This window comes from Eschrichtius robustus, chromosome 6 (genome assembly GCF_028021215.1).
Source record: "Eschrichtius robustus isolate mEscRob2 chromosome 6, mEscRob2.pri, whole genome shotgun sequence".
Classification (NCBI taxonomy): Eukaryota; Metazoa; Chordata; class Mammalia; order Artiodactyla; family Eschrichtiidae; genus Eschrichtius; species Eschrichtius robustus.
The window spans coordinates 99,412,353-99,439,572 of NC_090829.1; the positions used below are offsets into that span (position 1 = coordinate 99,412,353).

The 27,220-nt window shown below is 40.6% G+C and overlaps 1 protein-coding gene across 3 annotated transcripts in view; it reads right to left on the reverse strand.

The window, feature by feature from the left end:
* The window catches only part of COL8A1 (collagen type VIII alpha 1 chain), a 157,900-nt gene extending 135,588 nt beyond the window's left edge, over positions 1–22,312 (reverse strand). For 2 of the 3 annotated variants that reach the window (XM_068546869.1, XM_068546867.1), the window contains exon 1: positions 22,132–22,312. The gene's annotated coding sequence lies outside the window, so the exon portion shown is untranslated. The remainder of the gene's footprint in view (positions 1–22,131) is intronic. The other variant, XM_068546868.1, reaches the window with a different exon arrangement.
* Between the last annotated feature and the right edge of the window lie 4,908 nt (positions 22,313–27,220).

Consider the following 27,220-nt stretch of genomic DNA (forward strand, 5'->3'; position numbering starts at 1 on the left):
ATCAGGATAAGATGCAATAATACGTAAGAAAAAAAAGCTTTCAGCATTCTGACTGGCACAGAGTAAACCTTCAATACACATTAACTGCTATCATTGTTGGGAGTTTGGGTTCTAACTTCTTGAAAAGCACATTCTCTATCACTGAATCTGGTAAGTAACCCTTAAAGATAACTTTGCTTTCCTTTGCTGCAGTTTCTCATTTATGCTGCCAGGACCATTCCTGGATGTGACACCGTTAAGTCTCAGCCTAGGTTAGTAGAAAGAAGAGGACTTCAGGCTAATATTCCAGCTCCAACACTTAGTATCTAAATGATGTGAAATTTACTTAATCTTTCTAAGTCTCCACAGACTCATGGGTAAAATATAGATAAAAATCTCTAATTCAAATAAAGGAAAGTATATAGGATATATGTCATAAACTGTAAATTTCTCTACAAAGGTTAATTATTATTATCATATCACTATCTTCATGTTTAAAAGGCCCCAAATTAAGATACTAACACTCTCTCGCTCATGTGGTGATAATGAATTCTAGTTTATAAAAATAAGATACTGGGCTTCCCTGGTGGCGCAGCGGTTGAGAATCTGCCTGCCGATGCAGGGGACTCGGGTTCGAGCCCTGGTCTGGGAGGATCCCACATGCCGCGGAGCGGCTAGGCCCGTGAGCCACAATTACTGAGCCTGCGCATCTGGAGCCTGTGCTCTGCAACAAGAGGGGCCGCGATGGTGGGAGGCCCGCGTACCGCGATGAAGAGTGGCCCCCGCTTGCCGCAACTGGAGAAGGCCCTCGCACAGAAACGAAGACCCAACACAGCCATAAATCAATAAATAAATAAAAACAAACAAACAAACAAACAAAAAACAGTTAACATCATACCAAACATACATTAAAAAAAAAAAAAAAAAAAAAAAAAGATACTAAACCTCTCCAGAGTTCTTGCTCTGTTACAAAGGAGTCATGGATTCTTTCTGTAGCCACTGGCTTCTGTCTGCATATGAGAACTTTATTTATATGTATTCAAATGTGATTTAAACACATGGTGATTCTTTTATGGCTAAATATAAAAAAATTTACAATTGAAATGTTATTGCTATCTTTACCATACTCTAAGGCTTGCTTATCCTGCAATTTGTAAATATTTTACAAGGCAGAGGAAAATACACAGCCATAATTATTTCCTGACGTTATCTGGCTGATGATCACGGGGTAAATTCTTTTATTTTATTATTTTAAAAAAAGGTTGGGGGGGCACCTTCAAGATGGCGGAGCAGTGAGACATGGAGATCACCTTCCTCCCCACAAATACATCAAAACTACATCTATTAAAAAAAAAAATGTATTCCCAATGACCAATATCTTACTATCTAATTATCAAGCTAGATAATATCTAACAATTAATATCTCCAAAGTGTTTATACCTATCTGAGTTTACACTGGAAATGTGTAAAAGGAGTATAAGGGTGAATATAGAGGATTGTTTTACATCCTTACTAATATTTGGTATTGAAGACTGGATATTTTGCCAATCTGATGCTTATGAAATAGATGGTATTTTATAGATTTAATTAGCAATTCCTTCCTTACTAGTGAGGGTGACCATATTTTCATATGCTTATTGGCCATTTGGATGTCCTCTTTGGCAAATTGCTGTGTTTACTTTTCAATTAAGTTGTCTTTTCTGTATTGATTTGTAATTCTTTATATAGTCTGGATAAGTCCTTTGTCAATTATCTGCATTGCAAAATAATTTTTTGTATTGTGAGGTTTTTTGGGTTTTATTTGTACTTTGTTTATAGGGTCTTTTTTATTTGTATACATTCACATTTATGAATACTTTCATTTGTGGTTTATCAATACATGTTTCTTGTCTAAGAAATACTTCTGTCCCCTAAGATTATAAAAATATGCTTCTACATAAAAAAAAAAAAAAACTACATCTACATGTGGAACAACTCATATAGAACACCTACTGAACGCTGGCAGAAGACTTCAGACCTCCCAAAAGGCAAGAAACTCCCCACGTACCTGGGTAGGGCAAAAGAAAAAAGGAAAAATAGAGACAAAAGAATAGGGACGGGACCTGCACCTCTGGGAGGGAGCTGTGAAGGAGGAAAGGTTTCCACACACTAGGAAGCCCCTTCACTGGCAGAGACGGGGGCGGCAGAGGGGGGCAGCTTCGGAGCCACGGAGGAGGGCGCAGCAATAGGGGTGCAGAGGGCAAAGCGGAGAGATTCCCGCACAGAGGATTGGTGCGGGCCAGCACTCACCAGCCTGAGAGGCTTGTCTGATCACCTGCCAGGGCGGGGAGGGGCTGGGAGCTGAGGCTCGGGCTTCGGAGGTCGGATCCCAGGGAGAGGACTAGGGTTGGCTCTATGAACACAGCCTGAAGGGGGCTAGTGCACCACGGCTAGCTGGGAGTGTGTCCAGGAAAAAGTCTGGACCTGCCTAAGAGGCAAGAGACCATGGTTTTGGGGGTGTGCGAAGACAGCGGATTCAGAGCACCACCTAAACAACCTCCAGAGATGGAGGTGACCTGTGGCTATCAGTGCAGACCCCAGAGACAGGCATGAAACGCTAAGGCTGCTGCCGCAGCCACCAAGAAGCCTGTGTGCAAGCACAGGTCACTATCCACACCTCCCCTCCTGGGAATTTGTGCAGACTGCCACTGCCAGGGTCCCATGATCCAGGGAAAACTTCCCTGGGAGAACACACGGCACGCCTCAGGCTGGTGCAATATCACTCTGGCCTCTGCCACCGCAGGCTCGCCCCACATTCCATACCCCTCCTCCCCCCAGCCTGAGTGAGCCAGAGCCCCCTAGTGAGCTGCTCCTTTAAGCCCGTCCTGTCTGAGCGAAGAACAGAGGCCCTCAGGCGACCTACATACAGAGGTGGGGCCAATTCCAAAGCTGAACCCCAGGAGCTGTGGGAACAAAGAAGAGAAAGGGAAATCTCTCCATGCAGTCTCAGGAGCTGCAGATTAAATCTCCACAATCAACTTGATGTACCTTGCATCTGTGGAATACCTGAATAGACAATGAATCATCCCAAAATTGAGGCGGTAGACTTTGGGAACAACTATAGATTTGGCGTTTGCTTTCTTCATCTAATTTGTTTCTGGTTTTATGTTTATCTTAGTTTAGTATTTAGAGCTTATTATCATTGGTAGATTTGTTTATTGATTTGGTTGCCCTCTTCCCTTTTTATTTTATATATATATATATATATATATACATTTTTTTCTTTTTTTCCTTTTTCTCTTTTGTGAGTGTGTATGTGTATGCTTCTTTGTGTGATTTTGTCTATATAGCTTTACTTTTGCCATTTGTCCTAGGGTTCTGACTGTCCATTTTTTGTTTTTTTTTGTTTGTTATTTCTTAGTATAGTTTTTAGCACTTGTTATCATTAGAGGATTTTTTTTTTGGTTTGGCTGCTCTCTTTTTTCTTCATCTTTCTTTTCTTTTATTACTTTTTCATTTTTTAATTTTTAATAATTCTCTTTTTAATAACTTTAATTTTAAAATTTATTTATTTATTTTCTTTCTTTCTTTCTTTTTCTCCCTTTTCTTCTGAGCCATCTGGCTGAGAGGGTCTTGGTGCTCTGGCTGGGTGTCAGGCCTGAGCCTCTGAGGTGGGAGAGCTGAGTTCAGGACATTGGTCCACCAGAGAGCTCCCAGCCACACAAATATCAAATGGCAAAAGCTCTCCCAGAGATCTCCATCTCAATGCTAAGACCCAGCTCCACTCAATGATAAGCAAGCTACAGTGCTGGACACCCTATGCCAAACAACTAGCAAGAAAGGAACACAACCTCACCCATTAGCAGAGAGGCTGCCTAAAATCATAATAGGGTCACAGACATCCCAAAACACACCACCAGACGTGGTCCTGCCCACCAGAAAGACAAGATCCAGCCTCATCCACCAGAACACAGGTACCAGTCCCCTCCACCAGGAAGCCTACACAACCCACTGAACCAACCTTACCCACTGGGAGCAGACACCAAAAACAATGGGAACTGCAAACCTGCAGCCTGCAAAACGGAGACCCCAAACACAGTAAGTTAAGCAAAATGAGAAGACAGAGAAATACACAGCAGAGGAAGGAGCAAGGTAAAAACCCACCAGACCAAACAAGTGAAGAGGAAATAGGCAGTCTACCTGAAAAAGAATTCAGAGTAATGATAGTAAAGATGATCCAAAATCTTGGAAATAAAATGGAGAAAATACAAGAAACGTTTAACAAGGACCTAGAAGAACTAAAGAGCAAACAAACAATGATGAACAGCACAATAAATGAAATTAAAAATTCTCTAGAAGAAATCAGTAGCAGAATAACTGAGGCAGAAGAATGGATAAGTGACCTGGAAGATAAAATAGTGGAAATAACTACTGCAGAGCAGGATAAAGAAAAAAGAATGAAAAGAATTTAGGACAATCTCAGAGACCTCTGGGACAACATTAAATGCACCAACATTCGAATTACAGGGGTCCCAGAAGAAGAAGAGAAAAAAAAAGGGACTGAGAAAATATTTGAAGAGATTATAGTTGAAAACTTCCCTAATATAGGTAAGGAAATAGTCAATCAAGTCCAGGAAGCACAGAGAGTCCCATACAGTTTAAATCCAAGGAGAAACACTCCAAGACACATATTAATCAAACTATCAAAAATTAAATACAAGGAAAAAATATTAAAAACTGCAAGGTAAAAGGAACAATTAACATACAAAGGAATCCCCATACGGTTAACAGCTGATCTTTCAGCAGAAACTCTGCAAGCCAGAAGGGAGTAGCAGGACATATTTAAAGTGATGAAAGGGAAAAACCTACAACCAAGATTACTCTACCCAGCAAGGATCTCATTCAGATTTGACGGAGAAATTAAAACCTTTACAAATAAGCAAAAGCTAAGAGAATTCAGCACCATCAAACCGGCTGTACAACAAATGCTAAAGGAACTTCTCTAGGCAGGAAACACAAGAGAAGGAAAAGATTTACAAGAGCAAACCCAAAACAATTAAGAAAATGGTAATAGGAACATACATATAGATAATTACCTTAAATGTAAATGGATTAAATGCTCCAAACAAAAGACATAGACTGGCTGAATGGATACAGAAACAAGACCCATATATATGCTGTCTACAAGAGACCCACTTCAGACCTAGGGACACACACAGACTGAAAATGAGGGGATGCAAAAAGATATTCCATGCGAATAGAAATCAAGAGAAAGCTGGAGTAGCAATTCTCATATCAGACAAAATAGACTTTACAATAAAGACTATTACAAGAGACAAAGAAGGACACTACATAATGATCAAGGGATCAATCCAAGAAGAAGATATAACAATTGAAATATTTATGCACCGAACACAGGAGTACCTCAATACATAAGGCAAATGCTAACAGCTATAAAAGGGGAAATCGAGAGCAACACAGTCATAGTAGGGGACTTTAACACCCCACTTTCACCAATGGACAGATCATCCAAAATGAAAATAAATAAGGAAACACAAGCTTTAAATAATACATTAAACAAGATGGACTTAATTGGTATTTATAGGACATTCCATCCAAAAACAGCAGATTACACTTTCTTCTCAAGTGCTCATGGAACATTCTCCAGGATAGATCATATCTTGGGTCACAAATCAAGCCTTGGTAAATTTAAGAAAATTGAAATTGTATCAAGTATATTTTCCTGACCACAACGCTATGAGACTAGATATCAATTACAGAAAAAAATCTGTAAAAAATACAAACACATGGAGGCTAAACAATCCACTACTAAATAACAAAGAGATCACTGAAGAAATCAAACAGGAAATCAAATAATACCTAGAAACAAATGATAATGAAAACACAACGACCAAAAACCTATGGGATGTAGCAAAAGCAGTTCTAAGAAGGAAGTTTATAGCAATGCAATCCTACCTCAAGAAACAGCAAACATCTCAAATAAACACCTAACCTTACACCTAAAGCAATTAGAGAAAGAAGAACAGAAAAACCCCAAAGTTAGCAGAAGGAAAGAAATCATAAACATCAGATCAGAAATAAATGAAAAAGTAATGAAGGAAACAATAGCAAAGATCAATAAAACCGAAAGGTGGTTCTTTCAGTTTATCAAAATTGATAAACCATTAGCCAGACTCATCAAGAGAAAAAGGGAGAAGACTCAAATCAATAGATACAAAAATGAAAAAGGGGAAGTAACAACTAACACTGCAGAAATACAAAGGTTCATGAGAGATTACTACAAGCAACTCTATGCCAATAAAATAGACAACCTGGAAGAAATGTACACGTTCTTAGAAAAGCACAACCTTCTAAGCCTGAACCAGGAAGAAAGAGAAAATATAAACAGACCAATCACAAGCACTGAAGTTGAAACTGTGACTAAAAGTCTTCCAACAAACAAAAGCCCAGGATCAGATGGCTTCACAGGCAAATTCTATCAAACATTTAGAGAAGAGCTAACAACTATCCTTCTCAAACTCTTCCAATATATAGCAGAGGGAGGAACACTCCCATACTCATTCTACAAGGCCACCATCACCCTGATACCAAAAGCAAAGATGCCCCAAAAAAAGAAGACTACAGACCAATATCACTGACGAACATAGAAACAAAAATGCTCAACAAAATACTAGCAAACAGAATCCAACAGCACATTAAAAGGATCATACACCATGATCAAGTGGGGATTATCCCAGGAATGCAAGGATTCTTCAATATATGCAAAGCAATCAATGTGATGAACCATATTAACAAATTGAAGGAGAAAAAGCATATGATCATCTCAATAGATGCAGAGAAAGCTTTTGACAAAATTCAACACCCATTTATGATAAAAACCCTCCAGAAAGTAGGCACAGAGGGAACTTACCTGTACATAATAATGGCCATATATGACAAACCCACAGCCAACATCGTTCTCAATGGTGAAAAACTGAAACCATTTCCTCTAAGATCAGGAACAAGAAAAGGTTGCTGACTCTTACCACTATTATTCAACATAGTTTTGGAAGTGTTAGCCACAGCAATCAGAGAAGAAAAAGAAATAAAAGGACTCCAAATCGGAAAAGAAGAAGTAAAGCTGTCACTGTTTGCAGAGGACATCATACTATACATAGAGAACCCTAAGGATGCTACTAGAAAACTACTAGAGCTAATCAATGAATCTGGTAAAGTAGCAACATAAAAATTATTGCATAGAAGTCTCTTGCATTCCTATACACTAATGATGAAATATCTGAAAGAGAAATTAAGGAAACACTTCCATTTACCATTGCAACAAAAAGAATAAAATACCTAGGAATAAACCTACCTAAGGAGAGAAAAGACCTGTATGCAGAAAACTATAAGACACTGATGAAAGAAATTAAAGATGATACAAACAGATGGAGAGATATACCATGTTCTTGGATTGGAAGAATCAACATTGTGAAAATGACTCTACTATGCAAAGCAATCTACAGATTCAATGCAATCCCTATCAAACTACCAATGGCATTTTTCACAGAACTAGAACAAAAATTTTCACAATTTGTATGGAAATACAAAAGACCCCGAATAGCCAAAGCAATCTTGAGAAAGAAAAACGGAGCTGGAGGAATCAGTCTCCCGGACTTCAGACTATACTACAAAGCTACAGTAATCAAGAAAGTATGGTGCTGGCACAAAAACAGAAATATAGATCAATATGGAACAGGATAGAAAGCCCAGAGATAAACCCACTAACATATGGTCACCTTATCTTTGGTAAAGGAGGCAAGAACATACAGTGGAGAAAAGACAGTCTCTTCAATAAGTGATGCTGGGAAAACTGGACAGCTACATGTAAAGGAATGAAATTAGAACACTCCCTAACACCATACACAAAAATAAACTCAAAATGGATTAAAGACCTAAATATAAGGCCAGACACTATTAAACTCTTAGAGGAGAACATAGGAAGAACACTCTATGACATAAATCACAGCAAGATCCTTTTTGACCCACCTCCTAGAGAACTGGAAATTAAAACAAAAATAAACAAATGGGACCTAATGAAACTTACAATCTTTTGCACAGCAAAGGAAACCATAAATAAGACGAAAAGACCACCTTCAGAATGGGAGAAAATATTTGCAAATGAAGCAACTGACTAAGGATTAATCTCCAAAATATACAAGCAGCTCATACAGCTCAATAACAAAAAAACAAACAACCCAATCCAAAAATGGGCAGAAGGCCTAAATAGACATTTCTCCAAAGAAGATATAGAGATTGCCAACAAAGACATGATAGAATGCTCAACATCATTAATCATTAGAGAAATGCAAATCAAAACTACACTGAGATATCATCTCACACCGGTCAGAATGGTCATCATCAAAAAATCTACAAACAATAAATGCTGGAGAGGGTGTAGAGAAAAGGGAACCCTCTTGCACTGTTGGTGGGAATGTAAATTGATACAGCCACTATGGAGAACAGTATGGAGGTTCCTTTAAAACTACAAATAGAACTACCATACGACCCAGCAACCCCACTACTGGGCATATACCCTGAGAAAACCATAATTCAAAAAGAGTCATGTACCACAATGTTCATTGCAGCTCTATTTACAATAGCCAGGACATGGAAGCAACCTAAGTGTCCATGGACAGATGAATGGATAAAGAAGACATGGCACATATATACAATGGAATATTACTCAGCCATAAAAAGAAACAAAATTGAGTTATTTGTAGTGAGGTGAATGGACCTAGAGTCTGTCATACAGAGTGAAGTAAGTCAGAAAGAGAAAAACAAATACCGTATGCTAACACATATATATGGAATCTAAAAAAAGAAAGAAAAAATGGATCTGAAGAATTCAGGGGCAGGACAGGAATAAAGACACAGATGTAGAGAATGGAGTTGAGGACACCGGGAGGGGAAAGGCTAAGCTGGGATAAAGTGAGAGAATGGCATGGACATATGTACACTACCAAATGTAAAACAGCTAGCTAGTGGGAAGCAGCCGCATAGCACAGGGAGATCAGCTCAGTGCTTTGTGTCCACCTAGAGGGGTGGGATATGGAGAGTGGGAGGGAGACGCAAGAGGGAGGGGATATGGGGATATATGTATATGCATAGCTGATTCAGTTTGTTATACAGCAGAAACTAACACACCAATGTAAAGCAATTATACTCCAATAAAGATGTTAAAGAAAAAGAAGTTTTCATTGAAGGTTTTTCCAGTCAGTCCAAATAAACTTAGCTGTGAATGGAAAAGATACAGCGGATTGCCCTGGCTTCGTGCGTCTCTTCTGCCCTTGTCCTGCTCTTCACTGAGTCAGAAGGAAGGCATGTGGTGTGGCTGACCTCCAAAATCATTAAACATCTCCTGTAAACTGTTGCTGTTAGAGACACATTTTGGTTTATCTTCTGAAAGCTTATTAATAAGTCAGAATCTAATCTCAGCCAGACTGTTTGATCACTTTGCTCTTGGCTTTGCCAGGCATGGGATTTTATTGGGTGGTTGGTCTGTTGGCCTGATGATTCCTGAAGGGCCGTTGGTAAGCCAGCAAGTGCCAGGGGCACATCATTCAAATTCCAAAGACCTGTGACCTCCACTGACCTGCTGGTAGAGGTTTAGCCTTCTTGAAAGAGGCTCAGGTTGTTCACTAGACATAGAGACAAGAATACTCTGGGAAAATCTATGATGGAAAACCACCTTCCTTCAGAAAGTGATGGGGCTTCAGGGGGAGAGAAAAGCAAAAATCTGGTGGCTGAACTTGTTTCAGGTCCCCAGGGACAGTCTTTTTCTGTAGAAAAGGTCATATTGAAAATTGAAGCAATTCTATGTCTCAGCAGGTCTGAAACATGTTTAGAAAACATTTAAAACATGTTTCCCCCCAAAGGGGAAAAAAATGAGATAGTAATGAATAATTGAACTTTCTCTTTAGAGACTCAGTTCAAATCATTCTTCATCTCATTTTGTTTATAGAGTGCTAAAGGATCCAGGTAGTGATATAGTGCCATTCTAAGTGAGTTTAAACCATTAAAAAAAAAAGCAAATACAATCCGTGCTACTTTATTAAAATTATGTATGTAGGGGAGAGGACTTCTTTAAGAAACTATAGCTATTAGAGATAGACCCAGTAGCCAGTAATGCATTGAACACAACATTTAATGAATACTACTGTTGTCATGGCATTCCCTGGGGATACAAAAAAGCACCTTATTCAATTTTTTTCAATAGTTTATATGCTCATTGAGGATACAAGACATAGCACATGAAAAGTTAAATATGCTGTGTTTTCCAGTACAGTAGCCACTAGCCACATGTGGCTATTTAATTTTAAATTTAAAGAGGTTACAAAAACATAAAATAAAAAGTCAGTACCTCAGTTGCACTAGCCACATGTCAAGTGCTTGGTTGCCATATATGGCTGGCGGCTACCTTAGATATAACACATTTCCATTATTGCAGAAAGTTCTAGTAGACAGCCCCGATTTCTTCAATACAGGGTATAGGCAACCCATAGGTGACATTTATAATAACTGCTTGTCAGTTGAGAATAGGGGAAGATCAATGCAGGTGGCAATGCTTAGGAGGACTTTAATAGGACCTTGAATTTATGGTTATTTTGACAAGCGTAAAGGACAGTAGGGGATATTCAGTAGAGAAACGAGAAAAGAATGTTTAGGGGAAGAATAGTCCATCTGGCTTAGGTCAAATTCCTGGTGTAGGCTGGGGAGGGATACAGATGGAAAGCTGGATTGGGGTGAGAGAGACAGAGGGGCTGGCTGGCAAGCTAAGGTGTTCATTCTGCTTCCTAATGCCGCTGGATGCTTTTGAGTAGGGTACTGACAGTCCTGGGACAGTGGCACCACCCAGGAAATAATGTTTCCTCATGTAATTTGGTACACAGGTGGCTCATAGTTAATATTAGCATACCAATGGGAGTTCATCCTGTGCTTCACGGTTAGCTACAGAGTTGAGCCTAGTAACACCACGTGTGCGTGCGTGCACAGCAGTGTGAAAGAGAATGTATCTCTTGGAAAAATTTATGGGGATAGAGAAAAGCATATTTAGAGCCTTCTCATTTACCATCACTGCATTTTGTTCCCGCATCCCTTTTTTTCTTTTTTCCTTTTAACATTTATTAAGCTCCTATCGTGTGCTAAGCATTGAAGGCGCCGAGATAAACAAGACATGAATCCTGCAAGGAGCTCACTGTCTCATACAAAAAATTAGCCAATGCCATTACAGCGTGGACATGGCCATGACACGGCTGTGCACAGAGTACTAGGATGACTGGGGAGGTTCACGTGCAGACAAGACAGGCCCGGTATAGGCAGGTCTTTTCAGAGGGGGAGCTTCCTGATCTGAATCTTGGAGGAGGAGTACAAATAAATTCAGTAGATCAAATGGGGAATGCTCCAGGCAGAGAGGGAAGATCAAGTACAAAAGCAAAGAAGTACATCAGAATGTGACCACGTGGAAAGAGCTAGACCTTGTTTCCTCTTTTGTCTTTGGCACAGCACAAAGGAGGCGCTCGAAGTATATTATTTTCTATATACAAGCTTCCCCTGTTCTCCGAAATCAGAGCATTCCTATGAAACCTTTCGTAAGGCAAAATGGCGTAAAGCGAAGACGCAAGTACCTTGGGACACATCTTGTTAATGGATGCAAAATATAAATACAGATGAAGCACAGGTGCTCCCAGATACAGTTCAAAGCCATGGTGGCTTGATGCTGAGTGTAGTTCCTGAGGAAGGAGCTTGGCGGTGCTGCAAAAGGGATGCTGGATGTTATTTTTGCTTTTCGCTTTTTTCCATAAAAGTGAAAATCCTCCTTGGGTTTCATTAGCGAAAACAGGAACTAATGTAGGTCTTTCGTAGGAGTGAAGTGGAATAAAGTGGACTTTCAGAAAGTGGGGGACACCTGTACAAGCTCAGACAGGTTAAGCAGCCGGTGTAGACAGCACAGACTTCTGTCTAGGTGACTCACGTGGCTTGGGACCTCAGTTAAGTTGTCTTCACTCTCATCACCTGGGTATGGAATATAGTAAGAGTAACGCCAAAGAGAATGATATGGGTTTGTTTAACACGCCATAGTGCCTTTGTTCTAGTCTGTTTCTCATATAATCATGGGAATTTCTCCTGCCTGAGGAATGACATGCTAGCTTGTCACTCTTTTTCCCAGACTCATGCCAGGTAACTTGGGATCAGTTGGGGAGAATTTATGGAGAAACCTTAGCCCTTATAAATCACCCTAGGGAGAATTGATAGCTTTTTTTGTTTATTTTTCTAGTCACACAGCCCTTACTTCTTTGGCTCTGAAATGGCAGCATGCTTTTAGGAAAAAATACAAAAAAAAAGAAATTAAAATCACAGTATTAAACAAAAAGCAGAGCCAGTTGGCAGTGTCTAGGAACAGAGCCACTGGAATTCTCTCACTTTCTTTATGAGTCAGAGGTAGTGACAGAGGGAGTCAATATTTTTTCTTCCTTTTATGATATGACAAGACCTCATGAGAGGCACCATGAAGAAGCAGTAAAACTATGAGCTTTGGAGCATGACCTGGATGGAAGTCCTGGCTCTGCCACTTCCAGCTGTGTGACCCTGGGCAAGTTGCTTGACCAAATAGAGGCTCCATTTTTCTCATCTTTAAATTGGGAATGTAATTCCACCCTTGTAGGGTTGATGTAAGGAACAGAGATAATGAGAGCAGTACATTACTAGATAGTATCTATTACTACAACTAGTAATGATGAGTTTGAGTTTCTCCCTTGGATGACTGTGGGCTACTTATTTTCTTAAAGCAGAGGGTGCTATACCGCACTGCCTTTGGGATACTGGCCTCCAGGCATTATCTTTGTAAAGGGAAAAGAGAAGTCCCAGAGTAGGGTCCTAAGAGAAATAGTCAATTTGATGGGGGCAGGAGGTCTGAGTGTCATAGGTAAACCAATAATCTCCGATGTAGCAAGATATACTAGAATATCAGTGTGTTCCTATTCCAGGAACTAGCTCCCTATTGATGGTGAAAAAGTAAATGCTCAAGAAAGATGTTTGGTTAATGATCTTGGTTAATTAGTGGTGGTTATGATGAAACAGAATTATCAGCTCAGGGATCGTTGAGCTAATTCATGAAATTATCTGGGCTTCTTGTTTACTGACTTATTGCTCATTCTTGGCCATTTCTCTATTTGTAACAATATCCAGACATGGGGAAAGATGAGGGAAGGAAGAGATCATTTCAATCTATCCAATATTCTCCATCCCTCCTTTCCTCCCTCCCTTCCTTCCTTCCTTTATTTTTCTTTCTTCCTATCACTCCCCACCCCCCTTTTTCTCTCTCACCTATTGTATGTAACGAACAAATTATTCTGACATTTCTGTGGTTATTATTATAAAGAACTGAGCCATGGGACCAAGACATAGTCATCTGTTTCTTTTGTTCCCTTTTCAGTTGGGGTTGGAAATCACACTGGGATTGTTTCTTATTTTATGGTTTGACATAGCACATAATATATACTGACACTCCATGTGTATTACATATTAACTAGCAACACTGAAAATACCATGTCCCAGTAGATCTTGAAATAATGAAGTAGGACAGTGATTCCCAAGCTGTTCCCAAGCTGTACCATAGAATACCAGGAAGATGCTCTTAAGTTGGGAAGATTTGTCATCAAACAAGTTGAGGGCACACTATTTACTGTAACTTTTTTGAAGAATGAAAATATACAGAGCATATTAAGCTCTTTGTGAAATCTTGCAGTGAATAAAATTGGTCATATTATTTCATTGACTATTTCTAAAATTTATTTGACCACAGAACCTTTTTCTGCATAAACGCTTTAATATCCCAGGTATTACTGTTTTTGAAACACACTTTGGAGAATGTTGAAGAAGTGGCATTCAGAGATTTTATACAATGTAACAGTCATTATTAAAAATATCTTTCTCCAGTTAAAATAGAATTTTTAAATCACAAAACCTTTTTTTCTGTATGAGGAATTCTCTGTTGACTGGTGTCAAATACGGATATGTGAACATATAGGCCTCTTGAGACTTTTTAACTCATAGTTTAATTATTGTTTCTTTTCCTTTTTCTACTTACCCTTGACCTTATCTGGCCCCTTGAGACATGCAGAATTGTTCTTGGTACTCTAAGAAATAAAAATGCCCTTGGTACATCTTGGCAAGTTACGTGCTTATTTGGAATTGTATTCCCTTTCGACTTGGTTCTAAATAAATACCAAGAGCCATCTCCAGGTATCGTGAGTACAATCCATTTACTATGTATGTATGCTTAAGCAGCACCATTCTGTAAAATAATTGGCAAGACCTCTAGTGTCTCTAAATGGTAAAGAGAGTGGTTATTTGAGAATTGTTCTTCTATTTAAGATAAATAAATTAAGGCACACAGATGATCAAGGCCCCAGAATGAGTCATGGTGTTCTGGGAATTAAAACACTGAAGATTTTCTGAAACAGGGGCTTCTCAGGCCACATGCATATGAACTTCACAGCTTCATTTCTACTGAGATCAGTAATAGTCTTAGAGAGAGGACTGCTCTGTTTTCCTGTGAATGTCATAATTTTTACAAAGCAAGCAGCCCTTCCCTGGTGTGCCAAGGTTTTTTTTAATGGTCCTAATTGATCTCTATCCTCCAGAGGGTTCTGAATTACGCAATTGTCTCAAGTCTTAACAAGCCATCGCCACACCGCTGCGCAATGGAAACGTTCAACCTAAGGGTATTCACTTCGGTCTAGGGAACGCTCTGGCTGCTTCTGGAGAGACCAGGATCCTGGAGTGCAGGTTCTGGGCCATCTCGATTGGAGAAGCCTGTTTGGCCCATTTCCGCCTCCATCTTTCTTGCATTTCCCTTCCCCTGTCCTGGTGACCACGGGCTGGTCCTGGCAGGACACTGGGGCCTCCCTTTGGAACCCATGAGATCTTCTCGGCTCTCTGCTCTCTCTGCACTTGTCTCTCACTGACTCCCAGCTGCTGTGGTTTACTTATTACTGAATTGAGCATTTAGTCTTGGCTGGTGGTGGCCTTGGAAGGAAGGTTTTCTAAGATTGCCTTGGTTTTCTTTCAACTAAACTTCTACAAGCCTGGACATTTCTGGCATTGCTGAAATGCAGGTGATTTACCTGTAGAGGCTTAAATTGGGATTTTTGTTTTTAAAGAAAACCAACAATGTGATACACCCCTGTGGTACATTTTAGCCACTGGTTGAAAAGGACACCTTGCTCTACCTTTTATCAGAAAAATGCAAATCTAAAGGCTCCCTCTGGGAACGAGTCAGTTTTCTATTCTGAGACACTCAACCCCCTGGATCCCTCTACTGGTCATAACCTCCCTCCCCACTCATTTGAACAGCAGGGGACTGGAATCAACTGGGAGCTAGATGGGGAACTAGACAAGATGTGAGACTAGGGATCGTGAATCCAATAGCATATTTTTACTGCAGATCCCTTTTCTTCCCTCATTGTTCCAACCTCAACAGTCTTGGCCACCTCAGCCACAAATTCTTAGCTCCAACTAGCGTCTCCCTTCATGTAGTCCTTGGCATTATCTTGTGTCTGCCCTTTAACAAGAGGCCACTTGTTTGGATTTATAGCACTGATGAACACCATGACCTTTGGACTCTAAGACAGGACGATTGTTAAGTACAGATCTTTAAAGAAATATAATCACGTGCAGCCATCACTTTGAATTTACGAACCAAATTTAGATTTATCTTTAGCGTGCACGTGACATGATAGAGGAACATACTAAATGGGGTGAGAGCTGACAAAACATCTCCCAGCTGTCCTGGACAATGCCCTTCAACCACCTCTGAAGGTCTGCTGTCCTCCTGTTGAACTGAGGGCAGCTGTGGCTTAGCCACCCGCTGCTGGGTAGTGGAATATCTGCATAAACAAGCCATAGTTGCCCTAATACATGAAACCTTAACGATGGCCCAGAATTTCAGAAAAACAGCTGTTTTATCTAGCTAACAGAGAGGACTGGAGAAGCTCCCCAGCAGGCTGAGACATTTTATTTCCTGGAGAAGCAAACAGCTGACACCCACACCCAGGCCTAGAGTTGGAAAAGTAGTACATGAAGTGACTAGTTGTCTTTAATCTCAGCACATCAAATGATGCCAACGGCTAAATATCCTGAGATGTAAACACATCAAGAGAGCTTAAGAAAGACAGTTTTCAAGAAAGACTTACTTAAAAGTATGTTTTCACAATGATGCTTAGTCATAGACCATGTAAATTTTAACACACAATAAATCAATTTCAGAAACACAATGACTGTTTCAAAGATACACAATTGTCAGGCATGCTTTACAGGAAAGTGAACAAGCATCTGGGGTAACATCTATCCACAGGGTAAATTCTTTCTAGAAAAGATACAAGAATATTCTTTTCTACCTTTATCATTTTCCACATTGGGGTAACTTTATGTATTACTAAAAATTGTATTGCTATCTTAGCAGAGAACATTTTGATGACATGACATCCATGGAGTTAGTACTCTGGGTCAGAGTCAGGTCTACAGTGAGGTCTCTTTTCTTTCTTAACTGGAAGTCCAGTTAAGGGTTAAGAAGAGTTTTAATAGATGTAAAGCATATAAAGCTTTCACCCATGTGAGGCAGGTGTTACACTGAAAGAAGCCTGACCCAAATAAGATTTCACCTCCCAAACATTTGAGTAGGTCTTAGCTCAGATGATCGTATTAAAAATCTCTTTTCTAACACCTCAAAACTCTCCAGAGTTTCTCCCTCTTCTGTTTCAGAGGAATGGACCCTCTTAGCTGCACTATCCTCTCTCTATACTCTTGGCCCCTTGATGACCCCTCCCCTGTGTCATAACACTTCTCATGCCTACACCCCTCAACCAGTATGTCCCTCAAAGTTTCCTCTGATGGTCCATTATGAATATCTTGCCCTTTCTCTCATTAAAGACCTGGGGAGATGCTAGGTGGTTATATTGGCAACACACTGTCAATGTGGTAGGAGAGGAGGAAGGTTATGCTGTAAATCATCACATAAAAATAATACATTTGTTCTGCCACGTAGAAATTGGAACTCGATCTTAAGCCTGCTGCAAAAAATAGTACTATTTCTAGAACTCAGGCAAATGTAAGGACTAGTGAAAGCACTGCAGGCAGGGAAATGGCTTAGCCACTGATAAGGCTAAATGAACTCTCCTACATTTCCTAAAGCACAAGGGAATCTTAAATTTGATATACTTGAGATTTGAGTCTCTATAAGTCCCTGTAGACTCATAAGGATTTTTATGGGAGGAGTTAAGAAATATGGATATTTTATACTTAGGCTTTTTTTTTTTTTTTTTTCATTCATTCACCCACTCAACACAGATTTACCAAGCAGCTATTATGTATCAGACCCTGGAATGAAGAAAAACACACAAGGTCCCTGTGATGGTGACAGTGATTTCATTCTTCATAAGGGATTGTATCGATGCTTCCAAACATTCTGTAGTAGAGGTATAGTTGCAGCCCCAAACCTCTACCAGGTTATGGTTTCTGAGAACCCTATATTTTATGTTCCAACAGAATTCTCGGCATAGTTAGAAACATCTTAGATACACACTATGTGGGGAAGACACATTATAGTTATTCAAGATAGAGCACTGATCAGAGAGTTTGGCTATATGAACTCCAGCCCTGCTTCTCCTACACACATCTGGGTGATCTTAGGCAAGACGTCAGCCTCTCCGACATTTCTCATCTGTAAAATTAACTTTAGTTAAAATTAGCTCTGAGGATCCTTCCAGCATTTATACTGTGTGATTCCCTAAATAAAATTTTAAACCCCAAGAAGTTAGAATAGGACCTAGATAAATAAAGTGCTTAGAAACTTCATTTCAGTTTGGAGGCATGTAGCAAGTTTAAATTACCTCTCTTCTAGGTATATGAATTATGGTTTAGAAAAACGTAAAGCCTTTTTATTTGTTGGAGTGAAAATTTACATCCTGTTTAAGAGAAGTATGAGACTTTTGATAATGAGAAATGACACAACTATGAGTGGTACTCCAGAAACTTGATCTATAAGAATTCAAAAGAGATTTCTTCCACTGAAAGAAAAAAAGGAGGTAGCACAGAGGGGCATGACCACATCTGCAAACCCTGTGCTGAAGGAGAGAAGGACAGCTTTTGTTTTCCAGGAAGGGCAATAGAAGTGAGCCCAAAATTAATAGCGGAGATTGAAAGTGGACCATCAGTGTGTTTTAATATTTTACATAGTCAGCTATGGGTGTCCTGAGGTGCTTTTGCTTTTTGTTACATTGAGAAGTTAGAATTCATTATTATTTTAGCTGATTACTCTATGATCAGTTCTTGGGAACATTTTTGTTTCAGTCGCTTCAGTCTGATTCCATGCAGTTTCAACGGCTTTGTGGATTTGTGTTCACAGGGCCCCCAGATTATAGACATTCCGACCTTGTGTGTGACTCTCTTTAGCCCTCTTGCTGCAAATCTATTTGCTTGAGGATAGACTGTAAAGAACCTCCTTCCTTAAACAGCAAATGTAGTTACCAAAGCGATAGTGGAATGTCTAATTAGTGGCTTCTCTTGGTGCTGAAATGTGGTTAATATTCTTTCCCAGTTTTCACTCCTTGGGTCTCTGCAAAGGGGAAGTCTAGCAGAGCTCTAATTTAGTACTGTGGGGCATAAACTGATGTCAATGACTGCCAGGTCATTGGAAGATCTTTTTCATTATATCCTTAGCATTTTGTAACAACCTGTAAATTGGTCTTTTTTTTTTCAATTTAAATTTCTAGATGCTTTGGGTAGTAAGGGGTTCTTTTTACACAATGTTAAAGTGAAAGATTCTCTAAATTCCATAGGGCGTTCATTCTTCTCTTAACTTCCCCTCTCTCTCTCTGTCTCTTTTTTTTTTTTTTCTTTTCACTCAACAGCTAGAACAATGAAACTCTCAGAAGAGTGCACTCTAGTCTGAAGATCTACACCTTCATTGAATTACACATATGTACGTTTATGGGGGCCTGGTGGAAGAGAAGAAAGCCAAGGCCTGAAGAAAGACCTGATTTTCAGAGGGTTACTTGGAGGACCAGAGGTTGGGAAATACGGCTGCATCTCAATAGCGCTGCAAGTTGCCATATCAAAGTGGAAGACCATGGATAGGAAGGAGTAAACTGCTGCCTGTAACTTCTAGCTTGTGAGTAGTTACTGAACATTGGACCCTTTGGGAGAGTTAGGGGTGGATTTGTTGATGTGAACCACCCATTAGTTAAAAATATGTTCTGAGGTTTTTATATTCATAATGTAGCTTTTAAAATTATAACTGGCAAAGTTCTATGGGTTTTAATGTGGGGCAGACCTGAAACACTTTGGTCTTTAGAACTGAGCTGTTCTCTTCTGTTAGAGAAGGGCATAGTAGAGATGGATCTTAACTTATTACTGGAAATACTCTCACTGATTTAAGAAAAAAAACAAGAGCAGATATGGATTTTTGCTCTTCAGTGTCTCCCCATATTCCGCATAAATAAGAGCAAAAAGCAGCTGCATTTGTAACAGAGATTCTGATCTTTCTCTTCTGGGGTACTTCCTAGGAGTGATTCTGCCCAGCTTCTCTCTCAATTCTCTGCTCGTCCCCATCCTCCCTTCCTTGATTTTTGTTTCACAAATGGAATTAAGGTGGGATATACTTTCTGATCATTGAAAGAATATTGTTTTATAATTTTGGGAATAGCAGAAGATCTAAAATGTGTGTCTCCCTAAGTGTGGCAGGCCCTCAAAATCAACAGAGCGCTCTCCATGTGTCTCTAGTGAAACAGGCAGCTGCTTATCTTTTCTTTTATGAGAAACATTAAAAGAGTCATTCAAAGCCTGCTGGAATGGTACTGGGTAGGTATGGCCATGAACTCAATCAGGGGGCAGCTATATAATGGCATAGATGAGACTCATGCTTCCACATCCTGTGCAAAGGGAGAGACATTGGGGTAACTCCATGAAACCCCACCACTGATTTTTCTATAAACTTAAGAAGGAAAGTGTGGAGAAAGCATCACTTTGAGCGTCTGGTAAAGACCCCTGGGAAAGTTAGATCATAAGCAGGCTAGGATGATCTCACCCAGTTATTTAGGGTGTTGAACGTGATGGCACATGGGGGAGGCAGTTACGGTTAAATGGTTCATGGCCGGTAGAGTGGATTAACTGCCAGGAAAAGCAGAAGCAAACCGTGGGAGAACACTCTTCATCCCCAAATTTAGGAATAACAGGGAGCTCTTTTACACTAGCAGCACTTTGTTTTTCCTCCCAGAAAAGATAACTTTCCTCAAGGGGATCTGGTGAATGAAGCAGTGTATTTTCACCCTTGTGATGATGGGTGTGAGTCCGGCACTAACATAAAAGAGGAATTAGCTTGGACATACCACACACTTGGTTTGGCCTGGTCCCATACCTGTGCTCTTGTCATGGTTGATTACCCACTTACTGCAAATATGAAGCAAGCAGTCTGCACTGTGGCTCAAGATAAAAGGTATTTTAATATGCTCAGGTCACATATTATCATGGCCAATAGTAATTTTATATCATTTTCTTAAAGGAAACCACACTCCTAGCAATAATTTTTTTCCAATGAAGCAAAATTTCACATGACAGAAAGTTTTACATATAATTCTTTCATTTGAATAATAGCATTGAATCCTCTCTGTGCCAAATAGGCATTTAAAATACCTTTATTATTTCTTTTGATATGCAAACAATAAGGAGGAAAGGTTTGGAAGACCCTCAGTTAGACTTCTAATGATTCTTTTTTCTTTAATAGTGAAGAATTTTTTACATCTTTGGAGTTTTCCCCTTTCAAGTGAAACAATATAAGCAAACCAAAAAAAAAAAAAAAAAAAGTAAAACTTTTCTTCTCTTACTTTAAGAACCTTGAGGGCTGGAATAGTGGTTTGGTTTCCTGACTGCCAGCTTTGGTTTGCTGTCTCTAAGCAGTCTTTTGCAATTCCCCAGAGGAAATATTTGAAGAGGGTTTTTCTCCCACATGAGAGAGTTTCATCCCACACAGCCCGCAGATCCTGATGGCAAACTTCATGGACCAAGTGTCTGGTTTTCCAGAGGTAGCTGCGGAAGACGTTTTTCCTTTCACAGGTGCACAACACTCATTCTCAGACTTCAGAAATCAGAAGGTAGAGACTGAAGTCTTTAAAAATGAGAGTAGCTTAAAGATTTGATATCTCTGCAAGAATTGGGTGCCAATCAGGTCAATTTTTACTAGATGAGGGAAAAGAGGGTGACAAGCAGGGATCAAACTTCCAAAGGCTTCTTAGCTAATCATTCTTTACAACCCTCTGGTGTAAACAGAAGTATTGGATAATCTGGCCTGTATTCTTCTCTGACTGTGAAACACATTGAAACGCTTTATGTTCAGGTGTGTGTTTAGAAATTCATGAAGTTCTTTTATACACTTTCTAATTCCAACACAATTCTCATTTTAGGACGTCTTGAAAATATAGCTATGTGCTCTCACATTGTGCCCCAGCTTGTCAATTTGGATTTGTTCTTTCCTATCTACCAGCCACCTGATTACCGTCTCTGTGCAAAGGGCACCCGTTCGCATCATTTTTTCCAAGCACTTAAACCTGGAAAGATATTTTTTTAAAGGACTCACAGAAGCTGTCTTGGGGGTTTGGAAAACATCGCAAAATTGTTAGCAGACCTTTGACTGTGCTATTTTTAGGAAACTCATTGTGTTCTTTTAAAGTACATTTTTGACAATGGGACAAAGTTTTCCTTGCCCCACTGATATGTGAAATATTTACAATGAAAATATTTACAAAAAAATGGGGTGCTTACAGGAAAGCACCTCAACAGATACACTTTAACCTCCGCAACAGCCGGCAAAAGGGGAAAAGTGATTTAGAAGGAGAAAAGGTTTTTGCAATATTTATGCTGCTGTTTCTGCCCCAGATGAACTTTTATTCTACCGTTCAAACAGAAGTTTGTTTTCAAACCAGTTGCTGGTTTAAAGGAGCAGCTGATCTGGAATCCGTAAGAGTCAGCTCTACCCAAACAGTAAGCATGTTGACCAGAGGAAACTTATTCCCCCCGAAGCAACCCCTAGTAGGTCAGATGCCTGCAGAAGTGTTATCTTACCTTGAGCGTGTAAGATCCAGAAGAGAGGCTGGGGGCTCCCACAGGAGAGGACCGGGAAAGTGCTCTGCTCCGCTGCTGGTGACATGCGCTTAGCTTTTATGGGCAGGTGGGAGGAGCTGCGCCCCATAGTAGGTGGGCAGAGAAGGAGCGGCGGGCGGCAGCCCCGGGAGGAGCTGGACGCTCTGCCCTGGGGAGGGGCGGGGAGGGCAGAGCAAGGAGCCCGAAGGAGGGAGGAGAGACGGGGAGGGAGGGAGAGAGGGGGGTGCAGGAGTGGAGGAAGCAGTGGAAACGGGAGAGGGAGGGAGAAAGAGAAAGAGAGAGAGGGAGGGAGATAGTGACACACAGAGAGAGACAGAGAGAGAGGACGAAGGGAAATAGATATAGACAAAGGGATGTAGCCCACAGACAGGGAGAGGGCTGGGGAGAAAATGAATAGGGGACAGAGATAGTCAAACAAGCAAGATACAGAAGGAAAGGGGAAATGGATTATTTTCCATTTTGTATGACATTTTTGATGATGGGGGGGGAGTCGTGGGTGATCGTGATAGCAAAAGGTGTTTTCTGTGAATTTGAAAAGCTAAATAACGGTTCAGGGCTACTGAAGAGTTCATAGGCGAGGGAAAGGCGGGGAAGCTGGCCGTCGGAGTAGCACATCCCAGGCGCTGGGGGACGCGGAGCAGGCGGGGCGCAGGGCAGAGGTCTCCCCAGCCGGCCGCGATCCCGCCGCCCGCTGCGCCCCCGAAGCCCCTGTCTCCCACCACCCGCTGGTAAAACCCGGCCCTTCACTCAACGCTCCTGGCTGTGCTTTTTTTTTTTTTTTAACATCTTTATTGGAGTATAATTGCTTTACAATGATGTGTTAGTTTCTGCTTTATAACAAAGTGAATCAGCTATACATATACATATATCCCCATATCTCTTCCCTTTTGCATCTCCCTCCCTCCCACCCCTCTAGGTGGTCATGAAGCACCGAGCTGATCTCCCTGTGCTATGCGGCTGCCTCCCACTAGCTATCTGTTTTACGTTTGGTAGCGTGTATATGTCCACGCCGCTCTCTCTGGCTGTGCTTTTTGACGAGCAAGTTCTCCTGGTGCTGCCGGTAGTGAGGAGCAACCAGAGGCCCCTCTTGAGACTTCTGTGCAGCATTAAGGTAAATCCAGCAAAGGTTGGAAAGGATCAGTGGAGACTGGCTTTTGGAGAAAGGAACCTCAAAACCAGTCCGGTCCTCCAACATCTGCTTATGTAACAGGATTTCAGGGCTCTCTGCCCTCTGGTTATTTTCGGTATTTTAAAAACTCTCATTCCTAGCCATTGGAAAACGTCTTGGTGCCATAGCTCTCTCTCTGTGTGTCTTAAACATTAAGAGAGGATTCAACCAACAGGAGGCTGAAGGATCAGGCTGAAATTCTTAAGAAATACATTCAGAGAAAGAAAAACAAACTCCTTTAGCTGCTGAGTGGTGACTCACTTCCTAGCCCAAGCTTGATTTTTGCCACCAAAGGACTTAAGGCATTTTAAAAGAGAGAACCTGAGGGCTGAGAACCCTCAGAGAACCTGAGAACCCTAGGGGATGAGGGACACTGACAGGGGGAAGGGAGGGACAGGGAGATGGATGGGTGGGGCTGAAAAGAATAAGGAAAATAACTCTTATTGAAAATATTGATATATAACTATATAATATGTATAGCTATATATATGCATATATAAAACTGGATTCAGTGTTCACCACAACCTTATGAGGTTTGGTATGATTCATACTGTGTAGATTTTTTATTTTTTCTCTTTTTTTAAGTAAGGAATTTCAAAGGGTTAAGCGACTAGCTCAGGCTAACAAGAGGGGGAGCCACAGCTGGTGAGCTTGCAAAGCACCTACACTCTGCACCTCAGACCACCATATAGAACACCTAGCCTGGTCTCAGGTTAGGTCCTGATGTCTTTGTGTGTGTGGAGAGGGGGTTTGGGGGGAGGGGGTCTTGCCAGACTCCAAGAGAAGGAAAAATGATGGCCAAGAGTGGGATTTGTTGAACTGGGTACTGTTGACATCTTGGGTCAGATAATTCTTTCTTGTGGGAATCTTTCCTGTGCATTAGAGGATGTTGAGCAGCTCCTCTGGCCTCTGCCCACCAGATGCCAGTAGCACCCTCCTCCCTGAGTTATGAAAATTGAAAATGTCCCTACATGTAGCCAAATTGGGGGGGGGGCAGGAGGCAAAAGTCCCCTCCTCCCTTTAAGAACCATTGGTTTTAAAAGGTTCGCGACTATAAAAAAAGGATTTTAAAGAAATCCATTAAGAAAACACCCAATAGTGGCATTTGGATAATAGTAATATTAGCTGCCGTACGTGTTAAGGTTACACTGGACATAGTTTTTACATATTCATATTTCCATCTGTCTGCCTCTAGACTTCAAAGCCTCAATTGTTTTCTTTGTAACTAAGCTTATTCTCAATTGGATACACCTGGGAGTCGTAGAGTCCCATGTGCCCAGGGTCTGAAGGAGGATTAGTGATATATGAGATGAAAGTTTTAAGTTCTTTGTCACAAACACAAATTTGATGTTAGAACAGTTATTCGAATGTTACTCATGATGTTTCATGTCATTAATTATTTGCCTTAATAGGTATAATTTTTCATCTCTAGACCCTCTTCAGAAATAGTATGTTTGTGTTTTGAGAATGTGGCTAAATCCACTGAAGGAAGTCTATGAAATGAACAACCCTTGTAACTGGACCTAGAAGTAAAACTGCATTGACTATTCTGGGGCTGACCCCTGAAACCAAATGTGATTTTACAGAGAAGGTACCACTTCTGGGACTTTATAATTTAGCAAAGAAATGTTTTCTGGGCAAACTAAATAGGACCCAATTAGAGGTACATCTGGGTGATAAAAGTATTAGTAGATAGCCTCATCAGTTTATAACAAATCATCTTTTCAGTTCTGATTTAATGCCTCCAAACATTCCAGTTCCATCACATAGTTGTGAAAAATAGAAACAGAGAAGGCAAGAAAAGCACGTTCAAAGGGAAGGCAATTGACGGCTGTATTTTCTTTTCCTTTGTTCCTCCATCACTTCCTCCTTTCAAACCTGAATATCCAGCCACTATAACAAAAGAGCTCCTTTCATTTTGTTTGGATGGTGCTAATGATTAGTTCTTTTCTCCAGTTCACTCTTGCCTGAATCTGATTCAGTAGCAGATCTGGACCACAAGTCAGGAATCCAGGAATGTGATCTCTTTGCTGACTCTTAGAGTGACCTTCTAGAATCTCTTGAAAGTGACTTAGGTTTGAAATGACCTAGTTTGGTCTTCTGTGGAAAGAAAGGAATCCAATGACAACATATTAGATGGCTCTGAAGTTTCCATTGTGTGAATATAATAACAACTACAGATGATCACCTTATTTTAAAGAGCTTTGAAAATGGAAGCTTTTTTTTTCTTATTTAGAATTATTCAATTAACAAATATTTATTAAGAATGGATACAGGCAGTGTGGGGTATTCAAAGCAGAGGAAAACAAGTAAGTAGATTTACTCTCATGGAAGAAAAAAAGCATGAAATTCCTGAGAGTTGGGTAGCAAAGAGACTTCAGGGAGGAGCTGGCATTTGAGCTAACTGTGGAAAGTAACATTGGGATAGATGAGTGATGAATAGTACAACAAGGGAAGAAATGTATACAACTAGGGAAGGCACAGGAATATTTGGGCGATGGTGAATGGCCGGCATGACTTAAGTGAAGGGTCTGTGTAGCAGAACAATGAAGCTAAGCAGCAGGAAAGGAGAGGTGGAGTCAGCCTGTGGAAGGCATTAAATGTCACCTCGTAGTCTGAACTGTATACTGTAGGCAATGAGGAGTCATTGAAGACTTTTGAGCAGTAGAATGGCATGATGGAAATGGCGTATTATTAAGAATTTACTTTTCTTTGAATAGGCTCTTTATAGTAGCTTTGCATGTAAATGCTTGCCAGTATGTCCAGGGCCATTAGCATACTTAGAAACAGAGGAAACAGAGTGTCTGTGTCCTGCAGACTTGGAGGTCTGGGTGAGGTGGCAGAAACAATGGTGTCAGAAACAACAGAGTGTCCCTACCGTGTCCTGGGTGACTGTAAGAAGACGGGAAGGCAGAATTCTCCCAGGGTGTGGCCAGGATGATAGATGGGATTAATGTGAAGGGTGGTGCTGCTCTGTGTGTCAGAGAAGCCAGTCTTTTCTTCACCTGTTGTAGCTTTAATGTTGTCAAAAAGTATCAGTCCCGAGATAATAGGTCTGATGTAGAGATCCTTGCGTTTTCAGTGCTCCTGGATTAGGAAACAATGGACCCTGGCATTAAAAACTATACCATCACATTTATGGGTTTTTTTTTTAATACTTTGAATTATTTCCTATGTGTTACCCTTGGCAAATTTCAACGTCCAATTTTTCCTGCCACTCCTGAGTGCATCAAAATGCAAATGAACATGGCTTTGGGGCTAAACAAAAATCACTGATGATTTGAAGTTCGATGTACAGAAATGTGCTCACCATCTATCAAATGACCCGTCAGTCAGCAGCCTAAGCTTCTGTTAAGTATCACCAAATATGATCTTGGACTGCAAGGCACTTACAACTGCCAGCTCTCCTAGGACATTTAAAGTAGGGTTTTATTTACAAAAATTGAAAAGGCTCACAGCACAGAAGAAAGGCACACCTCTCTTGCATTCCAAAGGAACTTTGGATTCTGTGAGTCACTGTTTCCCTGTTGGCCCAGATGGTGGAGAGCTGACTGACTCGGGTGATCCCACAGATGACTGCCTCACAGCTCCCGCTGGCTTTATAAAGAGCACTGGACACAGAGTCAGCAAATATGGGGTTTAGTCCCAGCTGGGCCACCAACTACCCATGAAAACTTGGGGCAGATGTTTTATCCTTTTTGGATTCAGGGTCTGTATGTAAAATAAGGAGGCTTAACTAGACATTCTCTAAAGTTCTTTTCACCTTTTAGATGCCTGCTCTGTACTAGTTGGTAGATGCTTCTCTTACTCAACATTCCCATGAAGCCAACCTGATGTTCAGTGATACACGTGCTCAATTTTAGGCACAGGAATAAGAACTCA